Here is a 17,144-nt window from a genome sequence, read left to right on the forward strand (position 1 = left end):
ATTTTTATAGATGCTTCTCTAACCCTCTGTAAGTGGAGAAATGACATATAAAAATAAACCATCTCTCTTAGCAGGTTCCTCTAGATAACTTTAGAACTTTCCCTCAGTTATTGCAATAAAACTTAACCTGACTTGGAAAATCAGGGTAAAAAAACAAAAAGCTAAAATCAACAAAGAGTATGACAGTAGGACCTGTTTCACAGGCTTCTCAGAGGACAGGATAGGAAACTTTGGACAATTTCCCCAAAAGTCAGATCAAGCAGCTGCTTGGAGCTTCTCAGCAATCCCTTCAGAATAAACAGTCTTTCCAGAAAAATCAAGAATTGACTTGACATTATCGGAGGAGTAAGGAAACCCTCAGAATTCTATAGGAGGTGTCACTGTAGCTCCAGGGTAATGAAATAATGAATGGACGCCCCACCAGAGATCAGCAAGGAGACATTAGGAAAAGAATGTTCTGTTGTTTGGAGATGTCCATTCCCTCATCCCTCCATGCAAGGAAATCACCCATGATAGAATACACACATCATCATTTCACATGGAACATGAAAGGGACAGATGGGGGAAAGAGTAATTTACTATGAGCCCAATGAGAAGGGAGAACTAGACTTCCCATGAAGAAATGTGTTGGGGGTGGAAACAATCAAGATACATCCAATTATTCTGTCTGTCCCAACAATTTCCATTTCCTCTTCCCCACCCACTTAATATTTTTCTTCTGCAACCAACTATGACTTGCTCTTGTTCTGCCCATGCCTTCTATTTCATTCCTTCATATATTTACATGGGCTCTTCTGTTTGCAACTCCAGAGTGCCTACTCATTCTTCAGAGCTCAGCTCAAACTCCATTTCCAATCCAGCTCTCTTAGACCTACTAGAAATAATTAATCATTTTATTCCATTACCCTCTGCTAGCACCCTACCATTTAGGAACTTTTATTGCGCTACATGTATCACTATACTAGGATCACGTGTTTCCCCCACCAGGCTGACTCATGAGGATAGCATCTTTATCATCCGCATAGGCCTCACATATGAAAACAGAGTGTGATCTAGTTATGGAATTAAGTAGAAGGGAAGTAATTGAGAGAGGCATCAAGTTCATTATAAATCATCCAGGTGCTCAGTTCTAGCCACAAGAGTAATCCTGATGGAGAAACATAAATATTGTATCCTCTACAATAGCTAAAATAAGAAATATATAGGTAGATTTCAAAACCTGACTATTATTGAACAAAATGACATTGTGAGTTCACTTAAATTGGCCAGAGAATAAAAAACAAAAGCTAAATTCAGAGCATCAATCAATGTGACTATTTTGATTCAGTGTGCCACTAAAATAAAAGATATGTTTAGTCAGAAAGGATAAATTGTTAAAGCTTTCATCTCAAGATACTCATAGGTAATGTATATTGATTACTTAGAATAGACTGAACACCATGCTAAATATTTCACATGCTTTATGTCATTTAATACAATAAGCTGATGGTGTAGGTATTGTTACTGCCTTCATTTGGGGAAACTGAGGCTAAGCATGGTTGCATGATTCACACAAGATCATGCAGTTGAAGAAAGTGCCACTGGAGTTCGCAGCCAAGGAATGTAATTAAAAACTGTACCCAAAATAACTACATCACATAGCATATCAAAAGACAAGGTTATTATGTAGGTAACACCCAAGGTAAACTACAAAATTTTTTTCACATCTAATTTTTATTGTTATACTGTTCTTTGAAAGCTCTAAGTTTAAATGAAATTCTTTTTTTTCTGATGTTTTGGCTCATTAAAAACTAATCTTGTGGAGTTTTTTCAAATATTTATTTGTGTTTGAAGGCCAGATGGCAGAGGACACTGTTCAATGGCCAATTTTAAGAGTTATCTCTGTTGGAACTGATATTCTAATAACAAAATCCCCTTCATCTCATATGGCAAAACCCATAAAAAAAAATCCCTTCTGGCTGGTACATTATGACCACGTCTAGAGAACCAAAATAACATGTCTCTGTACATACCCTCCCAAAGAAAACAGATAAGAATATGGAGTTCCTCAAAGCCCTTGGGCTCCAATAGATTTTCTCAAGCTAAAGGAAATGGAAAAATGTTACAGAAAAAAAAATGGGCTATGTCATTGTTTGTGGCATTTACCAAGTAAGAGCCCCAAGTCAGAGACTGTAAATGGGCTGACTCCTGTTAATATGAACATTCATCTAACAGTGCCAAAACCCATAGACATGAATTCCCATAAAGGCACTTCCTCAGTTTGGGTAACCTCATGGCCCCATTCTTACCTACAACTTCATGAAGAAATCTAGTTGATATTCACTGACCGAACTGAAAAAAAATTCACTTAATCTCTCACTCTAAATGACTAGGAAACGTCACTGTATCAGATTACTAAGTCCACTGTCATTAATCTTTATCAGCGAACTGAACACTGAAGCTACAATCTTATGTCGGCCACACTAATAAAAATGATTAATAAATAAAACTAAAGAAAAGGGTTTCATCCACCTGGTCAGACTGCTTCATCCTACACAGGACTTCAGATTTAAAATCATTTGTAAGTAATTATTTGGTGATTTTTGTTGACAGTTATGGCAAAGTTTTGTTTGTTCCAGTAACATGCTCATTTTGATAAAATCTCAAACTTGGAGAAAAGGTACATATACAGCACAAGAAACTAAACCCTTTTACAAAGACACCAATTGTTTGCTTTCTACCCCCATTTACTTTTTCATTTGGTTAAATGCAAGTGGAATATCTTAAGTCTTTACCTTTACTTATTTATTTTTAAATTTTTAAGATTTTATTTACTTATTTGACAGAGAAAGAGAGACAGCAAGAGAGGAAACAAAAGAACAGGGAGTGGGAGAGGCAAGCTCTGCACTGAGCAGGGAACCCCAAGTGGGGCTCTATCCCAGGATCCTGGGATCATGACCTGAACCAAAGACAAGATGCTTAATGACGGAGCTACGTAGATGCCCTAAGTCTTCACTTTAAATAAAGATAATCCTTGTTCCTTGAATCCTCTTTTCAAGTCTATAACTGGTTACCTACATTGACTACTTCCATGTATTTAACTCCTACAGATATGAACCCCCCTAAAAAAAGCCGTCTCCCCTCAGTAACTCAACGATAATCACACATGGCATCTGATCTTTCTCTCTTACATAAGCTAACCACTTCACACTCACTTCCAAAACAGAACACAATCTCTCGTCCCACTTCCCTTCTAAACCCCAACTGCATCCCTCTATCTTGACTAGTAGCATCGGTGATTAAAATAGTCAACCCAACTTATAACCATCGATTAGGAGATCCTTAACAACTCCATGTCTCTCATATTCCACATCTTTCTGAGAATGTAAACTCCTTCTCCTTACATTTACAATTTTCTCTCCATCACCACTTTCACTCTCAGAAAATAAAGCTCTCTCTGTATCTCACTGGGACTTGAAATGGTCTCCTATGCATTCCCTTTACTTACCATCTCCCTCATCTAAAATTCATCCCTAACAATGCTATCACAGTGGTCTCTCTAAAACACAAGAAAATATTATGTCATTATGTCACTCTCCAGTTTGTCAAGCTTTGATAGTGACTTGCTGCCTAAAAGATGAAATCAAAAGCCCTTAGACTTGTAAATGACGTCTTGCAAAATCTGGCTCTTGTCTCCTTTCCAGATTTATGCCTTTGTATTCCTCTTCACACCCCGTAAATACTAAGAACTCGACAAATGGAATCATGCACCATTAACTGGTCACAAAATTACTTTGAAGCACAAACTCAGCTTCTGTTAGGATTAAAAAGCCAATCCTTCTCACTTATAATAATTTTCTTCCTGGAAAATTCCAATTTGTTATGCAAACCAGGGCCCAAATACCAACTCCTCTACCTAGCATTTCCTGAATTTGCAGTCGACCATTATTTCATATCTTTTCCATAAGCTCATAATGCCTCACCTATGTTTCTTCGGTCCTTATATTATAATGCTTCTTCATTGTATGTCTGTTACTCCATTAAACTGTGAGCTGCTCAATGGCAGTCTGTCCTCAAATTCTAGCTTGTTGCTTCCCTGTAAGAATTGCTCAGGACATATTTTACAAATACGACCACTGCTATGAAGAACTAATAATTACTAGACCTTTGCTATTTTCCAAGAACCATGTGTGTTATCTCACTTCACCTCCCTCCAAACTCCAGGAACAGACCTTCACATGCTACTAATAGCTCCATTTTAAGTAAGGGAAGTAAGTGAAGATAAGTCATCTTCCTGAACTTTTACACACAACAGAGTCAGAATCAGGAGTCATCCTGGATGTGCTGATCCACAGCTTGGGTTCTTAAACCCTTCTCTACCAAGAGCAATACAATTTAGTTCTTGTACTTAAAATGAAGAATTTGCTACCCAAATAGCAATGCCCTTGACATTTCTCTCTCTTTGTGTAATAAAGGTCTGTGTTTTAAGAAGTGTTCTTCATATTTCTAAACATTTTTCCAAATAGCTTTATCATCCCTACAATTTCTTTTTGCTTAGCTTGATTTACCCAGTCAAGGAACAACTTTCTTAAAGCCGGGATTGTTTCAAATGTGAAGAATTGCTTTTTAGACGTTGGTTATGAAGGACTCATTCAGACCTGTAAATTATTCAACCCAATGTTTCCATTATTATTGCAAATAATGAACTGAATGGCTCTTCAAAACACTCCTCCGCTCTCTACCACATCAGGGGAGCAGTTCTTCCCTCAAGAAAGACTCAAGAGGGAAGTCTGCGAAGGGTAAAGGGGTTTTCCTATTGTTAGCACTAATTTTAAGGTCATCGGCTACACTTAAACAGAATTCAGAGGAGGAGTTGAATTAGCAAGACCCATGACTGAATTTGAATATTTCTGGCCAGATTTGGATATTTATAATTCCATTCTAAATAACTGCTTAATTTAATGCCACCACTAGTACCCCTGCTAAAACTAGTTTGCATATGTACACACAAGTCTGTTTGGTTTTTCAACTCTATCATCTCAGACTCTGGACGTCAGATACAAACTTAGAGCCATCTGCATTAAGTGGTCCCATTTCGAAGAATGCAGGTGAAGGCACTATGATACACATTTTTTAAAGCTCCTTTTGCTGCTCCCAGACTAGTAAGTTTAAAATGGCCACAGTAAGTAGAAGAAACACTATTACCAAATTCAGTGCTTCCTCTGACACTTGTTTGCCTCTCTCTGAACAAAATCCTGAGAATCTAGAGGGTTATCTGAAAATGTACCCAGAGCATCATCCAAAGAAAATGTTGTAGGTTCAGATAAATTTCTTTTTTAAGATTTTTATTTATTTATTCGCCAGACAGAGATCACAAGTAGGCAGAGAGGCAGGCAGAGAAGGTGGGGAGCAGGCTCCCCACTGAGCAGAGAGCCCGATGCGGAGCTCAATCCCAGGACCCTGGGATCATTGACCTGAGCTGAAGGCAGAGGCTTTAACCCACTGAGCCACCCAGGCCCCCCATTGAGGTAAACCTTTATTCACAATCTCTCCCACAATTTCTCCCAGAAGCTGTGATTTCTTTCTTTAACTCCTTCAGGAAAGAAATCCATCTACTGTGTGATTTGGGCAAACAGGTGAGTTTGCCCAAATCAACTAGAGCCCCTTAGAAACAAAATGAGGTTTACAGAAATGGAAATTGAAATAACACAAGATCTTCTTTGAGTGCTTTATTTATTTATTTATTTACTTACTTATTTATTTATTTTGAGATTTTTATTTATTTATTTATTTATTTGTCAGAGAGAGAGAGAGAGAGAGAGAGCACACAAGCAGGCAGAGAAGCAGGCAAAGGTGGAGAGAGAAGCAGGCTCCCTGCCGAGCAAGGAGCCTGATGTGGGACTCGATCCCAGGACCCTGGGATCATGACCTGAGCTGTAGGCTGCCGCTTAACCTACTGAGCCACCAGGCATCCCTGGAGTGCTTTAAATTGGGCCCTAGGAAGTTAGAGCCTGAAGGGCCTGGAGGATAACTTGATATACACCTTACGGGCAAGCTGAGATCCAGGGAAAAGAAAGGACTTGTGCCTCACATGGCTTGTTAGGAACACCTAAGAGCTGGGTGCCGAGCCAGGCCAATTCACCCTACAACCATGGGCTGACACCCATCATGCCCCTTGAACAAGACACAACAGTGAAACAAAATGGGCAATGTCATCTCTGCCATGCACAGGCCTTCATAAGAAAAACTGGCCCAGATAAAGGGGAAGGCAGTAGATATATTCTTCCCCTGATACTTTGTCTTTATCACACTAAATTCTATTGTACTTCGGACTAAGGAAATAATGCCTAATTAAATATGACTTATAACTTCACAATTAACTAAATGTTCCTTTCAGTATGGCAAAGAGCTTTTAGTGCCAGTTCTAATATCCTCCTTCCCTGACTTCATTGATCCAAAGTCCACCTCTGAGAATGAAACACAATATTAAGATTTCTTTCTCTGGGTGATGGGGTTAAAGGTTATTCTCTTGCATATTGTTTTTTTTGCATTTTCCACATTTTATGTTATTTTATGTGTTATTTTCATTCAAAAAATAAAGTTTATAAAAGAGAAAAGGAACTAATCTTTTTAAGATATATCTTTAATAGGATCTCATAGTAATCTCCTATAGGTGAGGAGCAAACTACGACAAATTTAGTGGCTTAAAATAACATAAATTTATTATCTTAAAGTTCTGGAAGTCCAAATATTTAAAAAGGGTTGGCACAGCCTGATCACTTCTAGAAGCTCTAATGGAGAATCAATTTATTTGCCTATTCTAGCCTCTCCAAGCCACCTGCCTTACTTGATCCATGGCCTCCTCCTCCATCTTCAAAACCAGCAGTGGAACAATTTTGACTCTTACCATCTCTTTCTCTCTCTCTCACCTCTGCTTCCCTCATTACATCTTCTCTGATTCTCTTCTGCCTTTCCGTGATAAAGACCCTTGTTAATGTCCTGGAGCCACCTGGATAATCCAGGCTAACATTCCCACCTCAATAACCTTAACTTGATCGTACTTGCTAAGTCCCTTTTGCCATGGAAAGTAATATATTGACAAGCTCCCAGGATCAGGATGTGGACATCTTTGGGGTGGGGGGGATTCATTCAGCCTACTCCAGATCTTGTTTCTCAAGCCTTTCTCATGTCTTCCAAGTATTCTCAATTTCTCCTACTTCTGTCTCCATTTACTACTCCCTGTCTGACATACACGTATATGTGAACACACACACACACACACACACACACACACACTTTTTTTCTTGTTTTTAAAATCTCTACAGAGTATATTTTTGAATATTTTTAAAATTATACCAATTAATATTCTTGATTCCTTCCCCTACGGACTTTAAACACTATCAATTTTTTCCCTCTTTACTTCTCTCTCATTCTTCCTTCTTTTATTCAATGATCAAACATGAATTGAGCACCTACATGGCCCCCGGCACTGTCTACATTCTGACAATAGAGTGGTGAATGGCGCAGATGAGGATCCTGCTCAGGGACCTTTCACAGGGGTAGGAACAGCGGAACAAACCTGCTGACAGGTTTTGCATAAACAAAACAATTAGAATTTTTCCAAAATACGAATAGGAAACTAGGCAGGATGTAATGAAAACATAATGGAAAGACGGATGATATAGATCATCAATGAGGTTCTTTCTGAAGAGGGGAAACTGAGGCTGAGGTCTGAAGTGGGAGAACAAAATGGAGTAAAACCAAACCAGACTGAAGCACGATGGACAAAGACTCCTCTGTGTCATTTCCTAGAATGTCTACAGTGTAGCCATGAGCAAACCAGCACTGGGTAGTGGCATAAGTACTGATCTGGGACTTGGGAGATATAAAGAAATAATAGAGGTAATAAAGAAATAGCCCTCAGTTTCCTCATCCTTTATATTAAGGAGTAATAAAATAAAATATTCTATGTGTTTGATGACTATGTATATATTTGCACTTTACCTAGTTTTAGATGCACTGTCCTTTGGGATATTGAAAGTCAAAGGCATTTGGCACTAATAAACTGCTCTATTTAGGTTGTGTGCATGTGTATGTGCATCCAATAAATGTCAAGTTGGACGAGCATTTCATTCCAGGAATCATCAAATAGGCCAATTGACTGAAAAATAATTACAAGATTATTATGGCCATCTAAGCCCATGTTATTATCATTTCTGAAATGAGGCTTCTGATTCCTTCATGCTCCTAATAAAAGTGTACACACAGCCGAAGTTTATTGCTCTGACTCAGATACACTGTCCACAGGCTGCGTTCATCCTTCCCCTGCTTCTCAACACCGGGAAATTGTCTAACACCAATGACCCCAATACAGTTTGGATCCTATTCAATACCCAGGAAAACATTATAGATCATTCTTATTTGATCATAACAAGGCAGCTCAGCCCTGTTTTATAATGGTCATAAGTAAAAATAAATAACCAATTTCGCCTGAATGAAATAAAATCAATACTTCTCCTTTGCAATATGTTTCTCAGGAAGAAAATCCACAAATTTGTCTCATTTCTAAAGGTCTGGTGGCAAATCACTCAGAGGTATAAGTTTTTTTCTTTTTCTTTTTCCAAGTCAACATGAAACGGGCCAAAACACACCATCCCGATTTTGCATGTATCCAACAATCTCCTAGTGACTCAACTTAAAGTAATTTTTACGGATGATTACAACAGATATATATCCTCTTGCCTGATAGAACAACACAATCTAATTCTTTTTTGTGACTGAGCATAACATAAAATGAGATTTATCTGTGTGCCCACAATATCTATTAGGTGCTGGGGAGATGGAGATCAGGTGAGCTACCCGCTTATTCAGTAAGACATTATCACGGATAGTGTTCTGACACTTACGATAAATGCCGTTACGGCAGCAAGGCTATAAAAGTCATTCCTGGGTTTTTTTTTTTTTTTTTTTTCCTTCTTAAAATCCCCAAGTTTACAGAGCTAGCTATCAGGAAAAACCATGAACCTTTCTTTTACAGGTATTCATCAACTTTCTTCATTCCTTTATGAATTTTTGATTAAAACACTGGACAATGTAAAGAATATAAATATAACAGAGCACCTAACTTTGTTAAAGAATAGATAATAAGGAAGTAGAAGCCACACCTTTTAGAAGTTAAAAGCACATCTGTTTCACCCACTGATTTGGCAAAAAAGAGAAATAAAGAGAAATAAATGCAATTTCAAATAGTTTCATACTGAACATGTTATAATGTGTGCTTTAATGTTTGCCAAGCAACTCAAAAAACTGGGAAAAGTTTTCATATTGCATAAGAATCAAATAAAAAGGCATATGTCAATAAAATACATTATTTATTTTGTCAGGACTTCAGGTTTGTTTCATTTTGTTTTTGTTTTTTATTTGAGGACTGAATATAATGGGAATAAATGTACAAAGACAAAAGCTTCCCCCCCCCCCTCAAGTGTATTGCAAGGTCATGGGCTACAGTTTATCTTTCACAGTAGAGGATGTCCCTCCAGTCTGATCAGTCCTTGCAAAACAGCAGAACCACCTATTTCCTAATGCTACCTCATGGAAATCGTGCTGTCCACTGTTCAGAAGTACCATCAGCGTTTATCAGTTGGGTGGCACTAAACAAAAATAGAAACAGAACAATACCCATAATACATCTGAAACCTTGTTTTCTTCAGGGCTAAACACAAGTACAGCTATTTTAGAATACCTTTGCGTGTATAATTATAGTACGACATGTATAATGAAGCTTGAGTCTAAACTCTGAACTAAAGACTGAGCATTCTGCCATCAAAAGGAAGACCCTCTTCCCATGCAATTTCAAATAGCTTCATACTGAACATGTTATAATGTGAGCAATTCACAGGTCCCCAGGTCTCATGGACATTAATGTTACCTCCTAGGGAGGCTGATGCTGCCCTCATCCTTTTATGCATCCATTTATCAAAAGTCATACCAGCCTTGAGTGGAGTAGACTATAAGGCTACTTCAGTTCCAACTGTGGGAAAAGGAACTATTGGGTGGGAGCCCAGAGTACCCTTCCCTTAGTTATGGGAAAAGGACCGAACAGGAAGTTGAAACCCTACGCTCTCTCCTCAACTATAGGGAAGCCGGCTAATGCATTCATCTCTCTTTCCTTCAATGTCTTTAAAGATAACAGAAAGAGGTTAGCTTAGCTACTCTCCAAGATTCCTTTCAGAATCCTTATGAATTCCCAATTTCAGCATTCCTGACGAAGAAGCTGTTGCCTTCTTCCTTTCACCATGCGGCTCATTTCATATAAATGACCTGGGGCCGCAAAACCCTTCAATGCTTGCCAGCGCAGTGTGCGTAGCTGACCTCCATTTTACACTGCCTATGTCTCTATAGCTGACTGCTTTGACTATGGGCAAGTCAGCCCCTGAGCAATTCATCTTATCTCTGCAAGCTGGCAACAACGATTTAGTGGTTAAGACAACTGGGGTAACCTGACCGTGAAATGGCCACTCTCTCTCTAGCTCCACATCGGCATAACTGGCCTTTTATTGTCTGTTGCAGCTCAGTCTAATTCCTACAGTACTGAGCTCAAACCCTTAACATCCTTAGACTTATTTCAGATAAGATGATGGATGGGCTGTCCCCCCACTTTCGCTTCACACAGGCAGGCAGACAGTGGCATCCCCAAAGTCCAAGGGACGGACCACCCCGAGGGAGGGCGACTTTGCACACTGTTCCACCCATGCTGATGCAGGTACAAACCTCCTCTCCAAGAAAAGTCAAGGCAACACAGGAAATGCAAAGACAAGTTTGTGAAATAAAAAACAATCAGGAAAAACTCAATTAAAAGTTCAATACTTCAATGTTCATAATAAATTTCTGCTTAATGAAAGGACACATTTGTCTTGGGAATGGTGAGGGGTCAAATTAATATCATTGGCTCAAAGGTCAGAGTCAAGAAACAATTCATGTTTATTCTAACACCACGGTACATTTTTATGGAGCTATAAAGTTTTAAATGTCCTTTTGTAACAAGTGACCCCTAATAATGGAGATAGTTTTTCTTATGACATCAGTTGTCACGATTGCTGACCTATCCATTCTGGATAATACTGGGCTGTAGACCATATATTCACAATCGTTGTCATAAGTAACTTTGACTTTTGGCAGCGAAAGAACAAGTCTTAGGTTGAATATTACCTGAAAAAGCATATCTCACTTTGCAGAAGTCACTGAAAATGCTTCCCTCCTACAACATGCTATTCAACTTCACTCATTTCCTACTAGAGCATATAGCAATCCAAAATAGTGATATTAACAGTTTCATAGGCTATGATTTTACAGGTATCCGCTCATTTGAATATTACGATAACCCCACTCTCAAGAAAACTGAACACATCTCAAATTACAGAACTGCCAAGGGATGGCACTGGAATCCTGATTCCAAACCTGGTAGGTCTTCCACTGCACACAGAAGTGCAACTCAACTCACAGAGCTGCTTTGGGCAATCAGATTAATTCAATGGTAGCACTGGGAACACAAGAGTCAGGAATCTTAAGAAAATGGACCACAGAGGTTACTCCCAGGGTAAGAGCTCCAGCATCACATGGTAGGTGAGATGAGCACAATGACATGGAACTCAGCACAGAGTTTCTTCCATCAAACCTATTTCATAAGTCTTTTTTGACCCGTGAAGTGAAGATTTACATCAGTCCTTTATGTGATTTTCACTGTGTAGGGAGCACCCAGCTTTGGAGAATGACTGAATACCCTTTTCTCCTCTCAATTACTTCCACCCCAAATGATTACTACAGACCAAGGACACCTCACTTCTTTGTGGTAAGACATCAACAAAACAGGTTTGTGACTTAGACTTTAGTATTTAGTCAAGTCCAGGTATCACTCTTTCAAATTAAAATACATTTTTAAAAAATGTTTCTTCTCTATAAGCATCGTATGAATGTGCATCAATGAAATGAGCAGTGGTTGGTTTAGCTCCCCATTTCCAAAATAAGCAACTTGAAATGAGGTATGCACACAGCCTATATGAGACCTCTGAGAGTTATGCTGTACGATCTGGCTACACCTGGAAATCTGTTGCCTGAATCCTCAGCACCATTTGTTTCAAGGATACAGAATGACAGGCAAATGGGGTTGACCAAAATGAACCGCTGTGCGCCTTCAGGGAAGCTTACATTTAAAAAAAAAGAAAGGAAGGAAAAGAAAAAAACAAAAACATCTATTCTCACCAAATGAAAGCAAACTCATCTGAACAGAAGCCATGTCATTCCATAATTTTGTAAGAGGGAATACAATTTAAAATACAGCCAAGATATTCAATGAACATACTCAACAGAAAAGTGAACTTTGGTGATGGAAGCATCCTGCTTTATTCGCATGACTGTTCTGTGGATTTTGAGAGACGGATTTTTATTTTTCATATCTAGGTATCAGAAATAATTGTAAGAGGTATGCATTGCCCCAGCAGATGTTCAATATGATGTGGGTCACACAGGTCATACTTCTAAACGCTTCCAACCTCTGGAGAACCCACCCATGTTTCATGCATCATTTGCTTTCCTGCTTTAGCTAGACTTTTTGTCAAGAATCTCAACAATGTGACCATGATATGATGAATCTTTGCTACAGGAATAATTTTCCCCTAAACTCACACATGCAGCTTTCTCTAAGGCTGTGTCCACATAATGCACAAAGGGCTCATTGAGAGGGTCATATACATCCATCAAAAATTGCTTTTTTAGTTCATGAAGCAAATATCTTAAATAACTATTTTGGAATGGATCTGACTCCTACCCCCCCCCCGCCGTTTTTTTTTTGTTTGTTTGTTTGTTTTTGGCTTTGTGAAAATGCTGCCTTACTTTTAACAAGGATTTGCTACAAATCCTAGAAAATGGACTTGTCAACTGACAAAGGCCTTTACACTATCTATGTTCTACTTTTGAGCGCTGGAGCGTTCAATTTGGTGAAATTGTGCAGATAACTGGATTTTAAGCTTTGATACCTAGGCTCTTGAGCTCTGCAGAAATGCACCATGGAATTTCATGAAAGAGATATTTAAATTTCAATTAAAATGTATTTGAAGATCTTTAAATGATAACGAGAACATTTACTCACCATTCCTACTTTTGTTTTTATCCTTCCATCTTTCACCTATTCTTACACAACCCTGTTCCTTTCCTGGAAGAATAATATTCAAAACTTTAAGCTCTAAACCAGGAAGAAAATCTCCAAAGCCTTCTAAGGGTTAGCCAGACAATAAACATGTTTGAAATGAGAAAGACATGGATACCTCTTATATAATAGGGCAGGGGATGGGTTGGGTGGAAGAAGCAGGCAGCATTCAGCCCCACCCACTATTGGTGTGCTTACATCAGACCTGAATTGTTCACTCTCATCTTGGGAGTAAAGAATACTTTCGTTGTGTTTATAGCTCATGTAGAAGAAAACATTTCCATGTACCTTGACGTTACGACTGATATGCTAGGGTTGTAGGAGGAGGTGTTAAAGAAACTAGCTTGGAAAAGAAGTGGTTTCAACGACAATGTTGATGACTGAATGGGGGTTTTCTAAAAAGGTGAGCTCCCAATTGTCTCAACTCGCTACTCTTGATGGGGATGCTACAGTGAGTTTCAAAACTGGGGCATACGATGGTGTTCTAATGGGTGAACAGTATGGGTTATTCCAGCGTCATTAATAATATGGTCCTTGGATTTCTCACTCAGCATTCACTGACCCAGCCATTCAACAAAGGCATTAAGCATTTTTTGTGTGCTAAGTCCTATGTTACATGTTGGGAACACAAAAAATTCTGAGTCAAGAAGAACTCAGAAGAAGTTGTTTTTAATTGGAAACTAAACAGACAAACAAAATGAGAGTTTAAATGGAAGAGATAAGATGTGCCGCCCCAAAAAGGACCTAGCGTTACCCATTTGGCCAAGGCTAAGGGAAGTGAAAACTTGTTTTCGTCACAGAGAATATTGGAAAAGAAAGCAAGGAGGCAGGAAACAAGGTGGCATGATGGTGGCAGACATAAGGAGTGAAGATGGCTGAATGGAAGGGAGTTTTGTGAGGGGTAGGTGTGAAGGAAGAGAGAGAAGTACCATTAGAGTGGACAGAGATCAGTTCCCAGGATTCCATGTTAGATGTCAGACCTTGTCCTGTAGGCAGGAAGATGCCTTAAGATTTTAAAGTGTTTTGAGCAAAAGGGAGGTGAGTAGCAGGGTTTGTTCTGAAAAAATATATTTCTACCTTATTTTACATACGTGGAATCTGAGGTTCAGAATTATGACAAATTTGCCAACGTGTTTATTAAGCAGAAATGGCACTCAAGACCAAGATGTAAACACTAGTAGTCTGACTTCGAACTCAGTACTCTATCATAAGATAAACCCTTTACTAAAGGGCACTATGGCATCCTACTTTGAATATCCACAAGTGCTCACAGATGCCTCTAAAAACCATAACAATAAAAAAGGGAAACAAAATCCATATGCAGAGTTTTAAAATGTCATTTAGTTTGGATGACATGGATGCAATTACGTTTAATTTTCCACCTTCATCCCACTAACATTGCAGAGCCAACAGCCTCTCACTTTGGCCCATCTGAACATTTTCAGTGGAGAGCATCTGTGCCTCTCAGACACAGCCAGGGCCTGTGCTGGAAGTCCCACAGTACCCCGCCAAAGGTCACACATGAGCTATCACTGCCATAGTCGGAGCTAGGAGAAAGTCTGTTCTCAGAGATTTTTCCCACCCAATGAGCAAATCCAACTGCTTTAGTCAAACCATTATATATATATATATATATATATATATATATATATATATATATATGATCATCAAAACAGGGCAGAAAGAAAGAAGAAATTTTCTTTTCAAGAAGAAAATGATCTTATTACATATTGCCTAAGTATTTCAAGGCCTTCCTCCTCTCACATGTTGCGTTTTAGCGGTACAAAGGGCAAAGACCTCTTCATTGAGGGGCTGTATATCAGGGTTCTTCTACACTGATCAGAAAGGAAATTGCACCTATGCTTCCATTTCTCTCCACTCTCCAGCCTATTTCAGGGTCAGTCTCATGGTGATCCACACTGACAGGACACCTGTGCTCTTCAGGTTGGCCAGTCACATTATTATATGTGTTCCTCCCTGGATGGTCTCAGGTTTTCTAGTTCATGGCCTGGCCATTTAAAAGAAGAGTGGATGGCTGCTATTCCCAAAGTTTTGTCTATTTCCTCCAGTTATAAAGATAAAACAAAACTAAGTTTTCCAGCCTTCAGGAAATCATCCCTCCTTTCACATCTAGTTAACAATCTTTTGATCCCTGATACTGATTCAGGCAGGCAGCTCTATCTCCAGTTTCTAATAAGGAATTTGACCAGGCAACCTACCATCCATGGTGGTTACCTGTCTCTGGTCTCTCATCTGCCTTCCTTGTCAGTCCACACCCACACCCCTGGCTCTACATGGCTTTGGCTTTCTTTTTCCACCTCATTCCAAGTGTGGCTCCTCCCTTCATTCCACCCACAACAGCAAACACCAGGCTGAAAATTTGGCAAAATTTTCTAAAGACTTAGGGATAGGATAAGGAAAAAGATAAAGTGGGTGTCCACAGAGAATTTTCCTGGAGTCCTCTGTGCATAGTTCTATCTGCCAAAGGCTTCCTTTTGTCCTTTTCCTTCCTTAGCCCTCTGCCTGTCTTCACATTAATATTTCATCCCTATGTCTTCTTGAAGGCTGGGGGTGGGGTAATCTTACCTTCAGCAGATGGAAGATGTTAACCATCTTCCCATCCACGCAGGAAACTGGCCTTCAACCTCTTTTGAATGCAACAAAGAGTAAAGCCTTCCTTTTCTTACCGTACTTTCTTTAGCCAGCATCAAGTTCATCCTGTAGTTCGGTCCCAGGGAAATGTCACTCTGCTCCAGATGACAGTTATTTTTATAATCATGAAGTGCATATTCGTACCTCATTTTCTAGACCATCTCCATTCCAAGGAACCTGTACAAAATCAAAATACCCAACAGAAGGAATAACCCAAAGATGAATAGAGAAACCTGAAGGAAGCCCTTCAAAAACATCTCATTTCTGAGACATTACTTTGCTCACAACTTGTTTCCATTACTATATTATTCTGCACTTGTATTCTTTGGGATTTCACCAGTTCAGCCCCTCTCCTGCCCTGATTCTTCAATTCATGTCTGGTGTAATGGGGCACATTACATTCACTTGCCATTATTTTACAACAGGGATATCGTGATTTCTGCAGATAGCAATATTTAGTGTGTTAGTCTAAGAATATTCCAACAATTACAGGATATACATTTTCAGGATTTTCATACAAAGGACATACTTCATGATTTCAGTGGATTATCCCATAAATCACCCAGAAAAAAAGTATTTGGGACATTGTTAACCACTGGCAATGAAATAAATCAAACACAAAGATAAATAAGGCATTACCTCAGTTGGCTTCACTAGTAAGGAAGGTGGACAAGAGAACACAAAGACCAATAGAGGTGAAAATGAATCTCAGTAGAAACAGAAAGGGAATGAGAACATACTCGAGCAGTGAGTATGTTCTCTTACCGCTGGAGATGACTGGGCATGAAAACTGAGCAGGCTTTGGACAGGTAGAACTGAGGAACAAAGGCCAGTAGTAGAGGTAAATAGGGTTGAGAGAGAACAATTTTGAGGGAAGGGGAACAAAGAAAGCAAACGTTTATCAATTTCCAAGTATCAGAATTTTGGTGCAAGGGTGGTGATGGACATATCCCCTTTCTGGGGTTGCAAATTTAAGGAAGCATTTCCTGTCTCTTCCTCAGCAGATGCATACCAATTCTCAGGGGAGGCCCTTTCCAGAATAGGAAGAACCAACTGCACTCTTTGTTAAAGTAGCAGTAGCCAGCACTTGAGATTAACTGAAAAACAAATGCTGTTTCCCTCCAAACAAAAGAGGTGTCCTGTGTCATAGTGTCTGAAATTGCCATTCTAAAAATGATGAGATATTTCACAAAACATGTGCCTACAATGTAATAATAAAACAAAAAAACAAAAAACAAGAAACAGACCAACAGTAATCCCAGTGTTCATTGAGCCTCTCCAGATCTGGCTCAGATGTGTGTCCAACGACCTC

At 39.1% G+C, this 17,144-nt stretch overlaps 1 long non-coding RNA gene across 1 annotated transcript in view; it reads right to left on the reverse strand.

Annotated features, from left to right (window-relative positions):
• Positions 1 to 17,144, reverse strand: part of LOC131810832 (uncharacterized) — a 227,235-nt gene that overhangs the window by 139,454 nt on the left and 70,637 nt on the right. Inside the window, exon 3 of the long non-coding RNA XR_009345734.1 lies at positions 15,868 to 16,009. This is a non-coding gene — a long non-coding RNA (uncharacterized LOC131810832). The remainder of the gene's footprint in view (positions 1 to 15,867; positions 16,010 to 17,144) is intronic.

Source organism: Mustela lutreola, chromosome 11, assembly GCF_030435805.1.
Source record: "Mustela lutreola isolate mMusLut2 chromosome 11, mMusLut2.pri, whole genome shotgun sequence".
In the NCBI taxonomy this organism is placed as follows: domain Eukaryota; kingdom Metazoa; phylum Chordata; class Mammalia; order Carnivora; family Mustelidae; genus Mustela; species Mustela lutreola.